Source organism: Bos indicus x Bos taurus, chromosome 18 (genome assembly GCF_003369695.1).
Source record: "Bos indicus x Bos taurus breed Angus x Brahman F1 hybrid chromosome 18, Bos_hybrid_MaternalHap_v2.0, whole genome shotgun sequence".
Lineage (NCBI taxonomy): Eukaryota > Metazoa > Chordata > Mammalia > Artiodactyla > Bovidae > Bos > Bos indicus x Bos taurus.
This window is the reverse complement of record NC_040093.1, coordinates 16,505,551-16,519,341: the sequence shown is the minus strand read 5'-3', so window position 1 is coordinate 16,519,341 and position 13,791 is coordinate 16,505,551. Positions and strand designations below refer to the sequence as shown.

The following is a 13,791-nucleotide window of genomic DNA, read 5'->3' as shown; positions in this document are numbered from 1 at the left end:
CCTGACCTAATCTCCTGCCATCCTCCTGCCTCCCTCTCAGCTCTGGCCACACTGACCTTCCCGCTCTAGCTGACGGGTCGAGTAATAGCGGAGCTTGTTGGAGGGGCGCTTAATTGGCCCTGTGTTTAAAGCCATTTGTATTAGCAAAGCAAACAAATGTTTGTGGTGGGCTGAGTGAGTGGGGGTTGGACATCCAGGGGCAGGGATTATGTGGCAACTGCAGCCTCCCAGAGATTAGGAGGAAAGGTGTCTGCTTATATAAGACAGCTGGAGATGGTCCTGAAGGCTGCCAAAAAAGGAACAGTTGTGGGTGAAGGAGCCATCAATCAGGTCCCCTGAACAGGTGGAGGCTGGCGCTACTCTCAGCGGAAAGCTGGGCTCAGAGCTCCAGTTACCAGCACGGAGAATCCAACTATCAAAACCAATGCCAGAGGGGAGGGAGAGGATGAGAAAGAAGCCTGAGTCAGCGGAAAGAGCGAGTCCAGAGCACCTGAGGTGACTGCAGACCCACTAGAAAGGGAGCTGGACCCCAGTAACAACATCTAACTAGGCAGTTCTCAAGGTAGGGTCCCCTGGACCAGCAGTATCACTTTGATGCAGGAACTCATTAAAAATGCAAAGTTTCAGGCTCCCCTTTCTGAGAATCAGAAATTTCAAGGGGAGGGAGGGCAGGGCCCAGCAACCATGTCTTAACAAGCTCTCCAAGGACATTCTCACATCCAAGTCTAAGAACCATGGATTAATGTCAGTGGGTGTGTGGACTATGCGCCAGGCACTGTTCTGAACGATTTACTTCTATTAACTCACTGGGATTCAAAATGGTGTTATCACAGAGGACAGCACCATTTTCCAGATGGGAAAGGTGAAGCAGTGACTTCCGTAACTCACCTGAAATCAGAGGGCCAGGCAGAGCAGAGACGCGGCTTGGAGCTGTGCTCTCCCCCTCCTACCACGCTCGCCTGTGGTGAAGCTGCGTCCAGGACATGGCCGCTGGAATGCTTCTCAAACACTCTTGCCAGAACCCATTCCAAGTTTGTGATTTTCTAAAGTTGGACCTGAGAATTTGCACTTTTTCACCAGGTTGCACACTTGGAGAACTTCTGTCACTCTGCATTTTCCACACACTGACTGAGTGCAGCTGATGGAAATGTTGACTGGGGCTTTAAAACAACAACAACAAGCTCCATGCGTATAGGCCCCTGCTGGGATGCTTTGGGCTACAAATGACAGGAAACCCAATTCAAACTGGCTTAAGCAGAAACGATATTTATACGCTCATCTAACGGAACAGGTTACGTCTGCCTTCAGGTACAGGTAGATCCAGGACCGAGGAGGTAGTCAGGATTCTCTTTCCCTCTTCATCTCTCAGCTCTGTCTTCCTTTCTGTATGGTCATTTCCAGGTGAGCCCTCCTTGCTAACGGGTCCCCAGCAGCTCTGGCCTTGGATCCTACTGGCTGGGAAACCACCACCTTTTGTGTTTTGTGGTGTCCCCCTTCCCTGCCAGCTCAGGGGAAGCCCACCCCAGCTCTCATCGGCCAGGTCTGGGTCACAGGCTCATTTCTGAAGTCGTGGTGGTCAGGGAGATGGAAGAGTCTCAGTAGGGAGGTCCAGGTTATGGGCTCAGCCCTAGAGAACCAGCAGGTAGACTTACCCGCACCCAAAACACACAGATGAAGAGGCAGAATGCGGGATGCTGCAGCCAGAAAAATGGGCGGCTACTGGGCAGGCCAGTATAACGTGTCCACTGCACCACCTTCAGGGAAAGGGCACCAGGCAGCCGACGTGTGTCCCACTCATGAACCTTTCATAAATGGGTCCGAGCACAGAGATGATGGTGAGAGAGGGAACCTGGAGTTTGATGTGTTGTTTCGTTTATACAGAGGAAAGGCTTGGGCAAATAGCCTGTGGCCCTAGAAGTCAGCACAGCGGTTATCCTTGGGGAGAGGGTGTATGATCAGTCCTCTGTTGCTGCTTTAACGACCCCCCTCACCTTAGTGGTATCATAAAATACTGGGACCTGATGACGACTATCATTTACGTGTCTGGGAGTTCGCTGAGCTCTTAAGTATGTGATCGCAGTGGTGGAATTCCTATAAGGTGATGGACGGACACAGCAGTGTCTGCACCAGGAGGCAACCAGCGGGTGGCGGGAGCAAGCAGGACAGCCTATAGTCTGAGACCCACTCAGTTAAACAGGGACTGAAACCAGCCTCACAGGGGCGCTGGGACGAGTCAAGGGAGTCATGCAGGTAAAGGCCTCACACTCCACCTGACACAGCGCGGGTGTCCCTGTGAGAATAAAAGGAGTCAGGCCTGAAGAGGGAGGGCTCATGCCCTACCCTGCAGCGTGTTACCCCCACAGGAAGATGGCATTACTGACCCCAGCAGGAAGAGGGGTACCCTGCACTCCCAGACAGGAAGGGCAACCACCTTACTACCCAGAAGCGGGAGGGGACGCTTCCTTCTTGCCTTGCCACAAGCCCAGCCAATGGGAAGCCGGCACTGCCTGCTGCCTCTGATTAACTTTCTGATAACTTTCCTGTCACACTGTCCTTACTATGAAAGCCTTCTACGTTGTGTTAACTTCTTGGTTTGCCATACAGAATGCTGCCCCATCCATGAATTTTTAAATAATGCAAATTAGATCTTAATTTACTCAGTTAAACCTTGTTTTTTTGCTAACACTCCTAAAAGTGGTAACTCACTCACCACATGATCACTAGTTGTTTGGCTCCATGTAAGAGGACCCAGGTCCAAAGGGCTTGAATTAGAAAGAAATGCATTACTTCACACACAGCAAGAAATCCAGAGGTGTAGGGTGTTTCAGGGTTGTTGAAGTCAGACATTTAAGAAAATTTAATTTTACTTCCAAAAGAATTTTAACTTAAAAATACACGTATTTATCAAGTGCCAACTAATCACCAGGCCCAGAAGTAGAGACACAGCAGAGGAAGCAGAGCCCCTCGCCTGGCTCCGTGACTCAAGTCCTTCTGCCCAGACCTCCTCGGCCTGACAGGCGAGCCCCCAGGGGCTGGCACTGCCCCCCTCACATGGTATATCCAGAGGTGGTACGAGGAGTCTGAGCTGCCCACTCCCCTTTTTGATTTAGCTCTACAGAGGTATTTATGTGCAGTGAAATAAACCCATTTTAAGTGCACAGCGCAGCAAACCCCAAAAGGTTCCCTCTTCCACTTGCTGGTTTTACCACGTTTTCGCGCGCAGTGTCTCTGTGTGCCGGGTTCTCAGCTTTCTGGAATGGTATCGTCATCCGGTATGGAATCTTCTGAATTTTGCTCCATTCACAGAACATTATTTTTCTCGCACACCTGTCGTTCCTTCCTTTTCACTACTGCATAATATTCATTTAAGAGGGATTTATTGACTCCACGCCAGGTTCTGGAGATAAAGTGGCGACAAGAACAGGCGTTGTCCCCATCCGTGTGGATTTATCGATCTCAAGGGAGAGACAGTCATTTAGATCATGAAAGCATCTCGCCCACCGTCTCATTGTGGCTGCTTCTTTGTGTTTGGGTGTAGAATATCTTTTTGGTAGGTTCCAGTCCTTTTTTGTTGATGGTTGTTTGGTAGTTGTGATTTTGGTGTTTTCGTGTGAGGAGGTGAACTCAAGTCCTCCTACTCTGCCATCCTATCTCCCGTCTCCGGGAGACAGACATTTAGATGCTGATGTGTATCACAAGTAGTCAGGGCTGAGATGAGGAAAACCAATAGAGCAGAAGCCCAAAACAGACACCCAACCACCCTGGGGGATCAAGGAGGACTTCCTGGAGGAGGAGACATCTTATTTGAGACCTGAAAGATGTATGTGGTTACTTTTGAGAATGAGGTAGGAAGAAAGAGGGAAGCTTCAAAAAAGAGAGAAAAACATGTACAAATGCTTAGAGATGAGGAGTCTGGAGGGCTAGACCAGCACAATCCAAGAGAAACATCATGAGAACCACAAATGTAATTTAAAATTTTTTAGTAGCCACATCAAAAAAAAAAGGAAAATTAATTTTAATAATATATTTTATTTAACCCGATATATCCAAAATATTACCATATTAACATGTGATCAGTATAAAAGCTATTAATGAGACATTTTACATTCTCTTTTTGCACTAAGTCTCTGAGATCTGGCCGGTATTTTACACTAAAGTACATCTCAGGCCACACAAGCCACATTTCGAACCCTCCACGACCACACGTGGCTGGTGGCTGCCGTACTGAGCAGAACAGCACAGCGAGACCCTTGTTACTCAAAACACTGGCCTCGCTTGGGAGCTTGTTAGAAATGCAGAATTCTCAGTCCCCCTCCCCAGACCCACTGATTCAGAATCTGCATTTTAACACGATCCCAGGGGACTTATATGTACATTAGTTTAAGAAATATGGGTCCAGTTCTGCCTGAAACACTTCTGTGGCTTCCCACTGCCCTCATGAGAAACCCCAGGTACTGGCCCTGGTAGTCATTCATTCATTCGCTCATTCATTCCTGTTACTGCGCGCCTGCTGTGCGCCAGGCCGGGTGCTGGGTGATCCTGGGACACAGCAGGAACACAGACAGACCTGAGTCATGGAGCCCCCAGGCAGTTAAAGGTAAGTACCCAGATCCCTGTTTCCTTTAGACCGTGTTAAACACACTGTGCTGAGGTGAAGTTACGGTGTGCATGGGGTGTAACGGGAGGTTGACCTGGCTTGAGTGGAGGGGCGGCCAGAAACGAACCCAAATAAGGAAGAGGCCACTATCGCGGCAGAGAGCCACACGCAGGTGAAATGTCCCGCTGCAGGGGACGGGCTGCCAGGCAACTCGGCCGGCCTCGGTCACTAAGAGGGATCGTTTTCAGGCTTCAGGGCCATGTGGAGAAATGCCCGGAGGGGATCGGGTTACGGGGAACGAGCCAGTGATGGGGCTGCAATACTGTCACACCGGCAGAGATGCCTGCATTTGGAAAGCCCACGGGGAGGAGCTGGGCTCGGGAAGATGGTCAGTGTGCCCACAGCGGGAGGACTTAGAGCAAGGAAGTTAGGTCCCTTTTGCTTTGAAGGCCATGTCTTCTGATAAAACACCTGAATTGCTTTAAACTAACTGAGCAGGGAGGGAACGTGTGCGGGATGTGGAGGGAACAAGAATGGCCACGTGCTGTAACTGCTGAAGCTAGGTGATGGGGGCACGGGCACTCATTAGACTCTTCTCTCCGCCTTGGCGCATGTTTGAAGTTTCCCCTTAAAAAAACAAAACAAAGTTAAGTGTTTTTTCTTCGCAAGTAATTGGGGATGTTGAAAAAAATATTTTTGGCACCTGGAGAAGAAAGTCTGTGAAGCTCTTCTGAAAAGAAGAAACTGCAGTATTAGAAATGTGAGCATCTCGGGGAATTTCCTGGTGATGCAGTGGTTTGGGCCCCGTAGTTCCACTGCAGGGGGCATGGGTTCAATCCCTGGTCAGGGGGTGTCAGATCCCATAAGTTGCCTGGCAAGGGCACCCCCGGCCCCCCAACCCAAAAAAAAAAACCCAAAAAACCACTGTGAATGTAAGCATCTCCTTAAGAATGGAGCCCAAGGGGAAGAGGGTTGAAGGCACAGACAGTAGAAGCAATAGTATTCCTGGGTTCAAATCCCAGGGCTGCCACTCACTACCTATGCGACCTGAAGCAACTGATTTCAACTCTGAACTGAAAAACTGGGATAACAGCAGCTGCCTCCTAAGGGCTGTGTTAGGTTGTTACTGAATTAATGCACACAGAGGGCTCAGACTGGTATCTGGCTTGAAGCAGCGCATGTAAATGTTGGCAGTGGTTATCACAGCACGTGCCAGGCAGATGTCAACACCGCAAAAGGTCTCAAGGCAGACGCACCTGCGGTTCCTTTACAGAACTGACTGTCCCAGTAGTCTGGTATCAGAGGGAAAGTCAGGAACTCTCCCAACACCGATGTATTGATACTTTAGTAACCTTCCCTTACACATACAAAATCCTTTTCTACAAGTCAGTTGTTCCAAAGGCTTGTGAAACACCCTCTAAGTAAGTGACTTAAGTTCTGTTTATAATGATAACTGAAGACTTCACGGTAAAGAGGTTCCCTAAGTTGATGGGACCTTGAAAGGAATCCTATAAGCACTCAGCAGTCAGTCTGGGGTGACTGAAGGTTATAGACACACCCCTGTTCTCTTCCTGCCCTGGTGGAATGGTTTAGGTGATATTTTACAAATGATTCCTGAAAGGTTTTTTCCTCTTAAACACAATGTGATTATTGTCTTTTGTTTAGTTAACTCTTTCTCCCACAACAGCTACTGGTGTGTTCTGTTAGTATTCAACAAAAACATGTTTGTTGCAAAAAATACTTTAAAGTGAATCTCCTCTCCCCTACTTTCAACATGCAGAAATGACCACTGGTTTTACATTTTGTCCATCATCTTTACAGATGATGTCTGGGAGTGTTTCAAAATAATACGAGTGGGAAGAAAGCGGGTGGTGTATGTGGAATAGGCAGGGCTGGCGGGACTGAAGGTCACGGGGCTGAGCGAGGGTGCACGCTGAGGCCCAGGTGAGAGTGAGGGCCGAACTCTAGGAAGAGAGGAAATGAGTTCAGTGTGTCTGTGGCTCAGGCAGTCGGGGGGACAGGCAGAGGAAGTCAGGGACCAGGTCACACCACACGCTCAGTGTCAGTCTATGGCATGAGGACTCGGTCCTGAGGACGCTGGAGAAATATGGAAGGACTTCAAGCAAGAGGGTGTGATAAGATCTGGGTTTCACAGAGATCCCTCAGCCGTCCAGTGGAGGTGGGTTAAAGGGGGAGACAGGAGACCAGGCAGAGACAAGGTAGGAGAGGACAGAGCTGGACCAAGGCAGGGCCATGACAGATGAGAAGGGGCGGGTGGTCAAGCCCTGGAGGAGGACGGTAGGATGCAGGTTGGGGAGGGAGGCGGCATCAAGGATGAAGCCTTGAGCTCTCTCTGGGAGCCTGGTGTGTGACATCCCTGTGACAAGGGCCAAGAGGAGGAGCAGGTTTGCAGTTTGGGACATGGTGAGTATAGGGGCCCGGGGCTGAGGGCAGGATGGAGAGAGGGCTTCTGGGGCCCAGGGAGGAGTCGGAGCTAAAGGCGGAGAGTGGGCATCATCAGTACAGAGGCAGGAAACAGACCACAAGAGGGTGAGATGGCCCAGAGGCAGGAGGAGAGAAGAGCCCCCCACCAGCCTCCAATTTAAGGGGTCAGTGAAAACAGGAACCTCTTGCAAAGAAGCAAGACACAGGAGAAAACCCAGGAGACACTTGTCATAGAAACCGAGGAGAGCATGTCCTTACAGAAACGGGAATGGCCCGCCATATTTGCTAAGATGGCCCATAGGATGAATACCAAAAAGTGCCCACTGAGCCGGGATTCTCAGCCCAGAGAAAGAAGTTACAAGAAAACAAGGGCAGAAGGAACCCTCTGGAGACTGGATGAGAGACCATTATGGACTCAAATAGGTTTATTTGTATACACTGATATCTGTATATATACACACACAAATACAAATGTGTGTGTACATGGGTTTCTGTGTATATATTTCCCCAGCTCTGTCAGCTGAGAGACAACGGAGACACCTCAGGTGCAATGACCACGCTCAGTGCCCAGTTCTTGTTTTCCAGTGCCACCCTCCATCAGAGGAACTGGGGCTACCTGCAGAGGGGCTGAGTCCAGGGCTGGGCAAGTAAATGTGAGAGGAACTGGCACATCTTACAAGTGCTGAAGAATAAGGAAGTGCTCGAGGGAAAAAATAAGAATACAGAGCCAACCTGGAAGAGCCCCTATGGCCAAAACTGGAACAAGTTGAGTGAAAAAGTTAATTACGATAGTATTGGGTTAGATGCAGAGAATAAAATATCCATGAGTCCGCACTGATATGACTGTACAAATAAATGGGATAGAAGGGACAAACCTCCCTACAGAATTCCCAGTAAGAAAAGAGGAAATCAGAAAAGCATCCTTAACACCACAGTAACAACTGCTGCTGAGCAGCTTCACTGAGGAACACCAAATGAGCGGGCGGAACGCTGAGGAGACCGCTCAGGAGACCCTCAAAGGGCCTTCCCGTATTTATCCATTACTGTGGCGGTTTTGACATATGAGAACAAATTCTTTGTATTTTCTCTCCAGGAACTGGAGCTTCTGGGCTGGATTTTGTGACTAGTTTCTAAAAGGCATAAGGAAAAGGAAAACCCTATGAGAAACCTGGCAGCCAGCACCAAAAGGAAGTGATCCGGGTTCCCATCACCTGAGTGGTACTCTTTGCCCAAACCTACACTCCTGGTGTAGCCAGGAGAAGAACATCAGACGACCCCAGACTGAGGGGCGTCCTACCCCATACCTGACCGGGAAGGCCATGGGAGGGAAAGACAGACTGTCACAGAAAGGCGGACACGGGATGAACAACTGCAACACGGCGTCCTGGAACAGAAGAGCATTAGTCAATTCCACGCGTTCTTCCACTAAAGCGAATTCTGTTAGCAGAATAGTAATCGGTGTTCATTGCTTAGTTTTCACAAATGTACTGCAATTAAGTAAGATGCTAACATTAGGGGAAGCGGAAGGAAGTCTCTCTATTATCTTTGCAACTTTCCCGTAAATCTCAGAAAAAGCTTAAGTATCTATTGACTTGGCTACATAGTCACCACCTGCGTCCCAGACTCCATCTCATGGGTTCTCGACTCCAGGAAGTCCTCCCTGATACCTTCAACGAGGTCACGTGCTTCACTGGGCTTCCCTACCTCCCCCTTCCCGCCGTGACCCCCGTGGTCAGGGCTGTCTCCCCACTGGACAGGTGCTCTGGGAAGACAGGCCGGAGGCTGCTGCAGTCATCTCCAGGGTCCCCCTTACTTCCTGGGACCTGACCTTAGCCCTTCAAGTTCAGAGCCTGCCAGACCCCCCCACCTTCCTTGTCTCCCTACCCTTCCCCCAGTACACCAACTGTCACCAGCACTGTGATTATTTGAGGTGACCACCCTGTCCACAGCCCTTCCCAGCAGACAGACCTCACTGTAGGAGTCCTCCGTCCACGGTGGGTGGAGGGGGTTGGACACTGGACCCCAGCACTCCGACTTCTGTCTGGGGAACTTGGGACAGAAAGGCTGTGGGGCACCACGTGGGAAGACCCCATAGAGTCAAGGCAAGAGCCCCCCAGGGCCAGCCTAGCAGCTGCAAACAAAAGCATCAACTGCAAAGAGCAGCAGGGGCCCACAGGGCCTGGGGGAAGCAGGGTCGCTGCCCCGTGTTGACTCTCTTCTCTGTCATCACCCACAACCAGCCCACTGTGGGGTCTGCCTTCACAACGCATCCGGACGACTGCTCAGGCCTCCCCACGCCCTCATCCAGGCCACCGTCCCCTCCCCACAGGCCCCCTGCTTCCACTCCCAGATCTCAGGTCCATCCACACACTCCCTCCCTTAGTGAACTCATCCTGGACCTTATAACCATGACATCACCAACAACTCCATGTTTCTGTCTCCAGCCCAGACGGCGCCCCTGAACGCCAGACTCCTGTACCTGCTGGGGTGCCTACCACGACCACGGGCTCCTTCACACAGTGAAACAGCACTCTGCTCAGGCTAAAACCTTGCAGTCACTGACCCCCCCTTTCTCAACTCGCACCCCAATCCACTTCCACCACTACCAAGCTGGCCGAGCCACCATCTCTCAGCTGGATTGGAGCCGCAGCCTCCACGCTGGGCCTGCTTCCATTAAGAGGCCCCCAAAGAGGCCAGAGGAACCCCACTAGGACACGAGATGACGTCACCCCTCAGCTCAGGATGTTCCGACTGCTTCCCACCTCACTGGGAATCAAATCAAGTCCTTCCCATGCCTGCCCCCGCCCCGATCCCCTGCGTGCCCCCCACCCCCATCCCCTTTCCACTCAGTCTGCTCCAGTTCACCCCTTTTTGCTCCTCCTACGCACTGAGCACATCACAGGACCTTTGAACTTGCTGTTTTTTCCCCCAAACAGGCGCACAGCTGGTTTCCTCCCTTTTGGTCAGGTCCCTTCTCCAATCGCATTTTCTCAGAGATCTCTCATTTAACCCCTCCACCTAAAATAGCAGCTCTTGTTGCTCTCTATCCCCCTCCCCTGGCCTTCACCAATACTAAGGTAAGGGAAAGTAAGTGAAGTCGCTCAGTCGTTTCTGACTCTTTGTGACCCCATGGACTGTAGCCTATCAGGCTCTTCCGTCCGTGGGATTTTCCAGGCAAGAGAGCTGGAATGGATTGCCATTTCCTTCTCCAGGGTATCTTCCTGACCCAGGGATTAAACCCGGGTCTCCTGCATTGCAGGCAGATGCTTTACCGTCTGAGCCACCAGGAACAAAAATACTAACTTTTGTTAAAATCATCTACCTCTCCCCGCTAGAATGTTAAGTTCCAATGAGGACAGGGCTCTTGAGCATCTTATTTACTATTATAAAACCAGCACCTAAAACAATGCCCGAAACAGTACTGCATATCTGATGAATCAACAAATAACAAAACCCAGACGTTGGCTCCAAGTAACAGAAGGCCCTATTCAACTTGGCTTGAATGATTTAAAAAAAGAAAAAAGCTTTATTGGATCCCCTAATAAGAAAGTCCTGAACTAACTCTTCTCAGATGCGGCCTGATCCAGCACTTCAACAACATCCCCAAGGACCTGATGCCTGTCTATCCATTAGGCCTTCCGAGAGAATGGCTGTGCCCTACGGCCACAGCCCACCTGGGTGCGTGCTTAGCCGTGATCATCTTCCCTGCCGTGGGTTAGGTGTCTGCCCTCTGACAGACCCTGTGCTCCTCATGGCAACCTTCTGAGATGACAAGTATATTCTAGACTTTACGATGAAGAAATGGAGCCTCAGAAAGGTGAAATCACTTATCTAAAATCATATCGCTAGTAAGTGGAGGAATTAACGCTTTAATTCCTCTTATGACCCCTTCTTTAACCATCATGGAGATTTTAACACTGGTGACCATGATGCTGGTAATAGCCATGATATGCTCACCATGTGTATCCTGCTGGTCCTCCACTAACTTCTCTGTGCCCTGGTTTTCTAATACACATAATGACAATAATACTACTACCACACAGGGTGACTCTGAGGGTTAAAAGAGCTAATACATAATATGGACTTCACTGGTGACTCAGACGGTAAAGAATCTGCCAGCAATGCAGGAGATTTGGGTTTGATCTCTGGGTGGGGAAGATCCCCTGGAGGAGGGCATGGCAACCCACTCCAGTACTCTTGCCTGGAGAATCCCATGGACAGAGGAGCCTAACGGGCTACAGTCCCTGGGGTCACAAAGAGTTGGACACGACTGAGCGACTTAACACTTCTCATTACACTTATTACTAATACATAAAATGGTCAGATCTCAAAAAAAAAAAATCTGTCTCAGTTAGCTATTGCCAGGTAACAAGTCCCCAAACACCATGGCTTAAAATAGAAACCATTTATTTGCTTCTGATTCTGTAATTTGGACAAGGCTCTGAGGGGCAATGGGACTCAGGATGGCTCATCTCTACGCCATGTGGTGTCAGCAGAGAGCTGGGCTAGACTATCCAAGATGGTACCACTCATGGCTGATGTAGCACATCAGCTGGGGGCTGACTGGGCCTCCCTCTTTCCACATCTCTCTCCAAGGGGTGGTCCAGGGCTCCAAGAGAGTAAAAAGCACAAGCTTCTACTTCCTAAGGCCCAGGCCCCCCCAACCAGCACAGCATCACTTCCACTGGATTCTGTTGGTCGAAACAAATCACAGGCCAGCCTAGATTAAAAGGGAGGAGGAGACTCCACCTCTTCCCAGGAGAACCAGGAAAGAACACATGGTCTTCCTCAGTAGCAGCCACTTTAACTTCACGGCAATCAGCTTCCTCACAGGCGTCTCTACTTCAGTCCTCAATCCCCTACAGCCAGTTCCCCACACAACGCTCAAGGGAGCTTTTAACATACGTAACCGATCATGCCTCCTTCCACTGTTCAAAATTCTACAGCTTCCCAGGACTTTCTTGGTGGTTCAGTGATTAGGACCCTGAGCTTTCACTGCTGAGGGCACAGGTTCAATCCCTGGTCAGGAAACAGATCCTGCAAGCCAGCGCAGTGTAAAAAAAAAAAAAAAAAAAAAAAAACCCAAAACCCAAAACAAACATTCTTCTACAACCTCCCAATGCACCTGGGGTAAAGACACAAACTCCTTACAGGATCCACATGGTCTGGCCTCTTTCTCCCCCTCAGCCTCTACATTCCAAGTCTCTCACACACACACACACTTGATTGGGTTAATATCCTTCATCACCTCATTTCCTAGGGTCCAGATGAGACATCCTGTCAAGTGTTCTCACAACACTCTACTTTGTAATTTCATATCTGTGTGATAAGTTAACAATCTGAACCTCCACCCCCGAGACTGTGAATTCTCTAGGGAAACTCTTTTGTTCTCTGCTGCACTCTCAATTCTGAGCACAAAGCAGAGGCAAGATGAAATGCTCCTTGGATGTCACAGACCTCAGCAAATTTTCAGGCAGCCCTGGGCACAGGGGATCAGCAGAGTCCCTAGGATGCTGGGATCGCTAACTACTATGAAATCACCCGTCCATTCATCTTGTAAATAGTTACTGAGCCTGTACTACATGTCAAGAGCTCTTCTAGGTGTTAGACAGAAAGCATGGAGTAGATAAAAGCTTCTGCCCTGATGGTCTGCTATGGGGGAAGACAGACAATAAGCAAGTTAAAGGGAGGACAAATATGAGTATCAGTGATCCAGTTCTAGAAGGGTTGTCAGGAAAAACCTCCAGAAGAAGGTAACATCTGAGTAAAGACCTAAAGGAGATGAAGGTGAGCCTTGACTCTGTAGGAGAAGAGGGTTCAAGGTAAAGAGAACAGCAAGTGCAGAGTTCCTGAGGCCAGTATGGCTGGGGCAGAGGGAACAAGCCAAGGGGAGTGGATGATGTCAGACGGGTAACAGGGACACAGCATGCAGGGCCTTGCAGGCCAGAGAGGAATGTGGTTTCTACCTTCTGTGAGATAGAGCCACACGGAATCAAGAGCAGGGAGGGGAATGTGACCAGATGCAGGCTTTCAGAATGTCCCTTTGGCTGCAAGTGAGGAACAGACAGTGGGGAGCAAGGAGACAAGCGTGGACAGGGCCAGGGTGACAGGAGTGGAAGTGGGAAGAAATGGTCAGGTTCTGAATACACTTTGAGTATTTGCTGATAGACTGGACTAGGGTATAATACAAAGAGGGGAGTTGAGACAACTCCAAAGCTTTTGATCTGAATAACTACAAGGATAGAGCTGACATTTAGTGAGAATGTGGGAGCAATACGTTTTGGGGAAAAGACCAGGAGTTCAGTATCTCTAGATATCCAAGAGGAGGTATGCTGGCAGTCAACAGATCAGGGGAGAGGTTCTGGGTAAATGTCTATGCTCATCACAGATTCCTTACAGGACTTACATGATCCGACTCCTGTGATGTCTTGATGCTCATCTTGCACCTTGCTAAGTCGGGTTTACTCACAGATCCTGAGCTCTCTACCTCCTGGCCACGTAATCTTGGGCTGTGCTTAGTTGCTCAGTTGTGTCCAACTCTTTGCGACCCCATGGACTATAACGCTGTTCATTAGGATTCTCCTGGCAAGAATGCTGGAGTAGGTTGCCATGCCCTCCTTCCCAACCCAGGGATCGAAACCAGGTCTCCCGCATTGCAGGCGGATTCTTTGCCGTCTGAGCCACCAGGGAAGCCCAAGAATAATGGAGTGGGTAACCGATTCCCTCTCCAGGGGAACTTCCCCACCCAG

General features: G+C 49.8%; 1 protein-coding gene across 2 annotated transcripts in view; it reads right to left on the bottom strand.

Moving 5' to 3' along the window:
* The window catches only part of LOC113876516 (galectin-10-like), a 97,851-nt gene that overhangs the window by 82,367 nt on the left and 1,693 nt on the right, over positions 1 to 13,791 (bottom strand). The window lies entirely within an intron of this gene.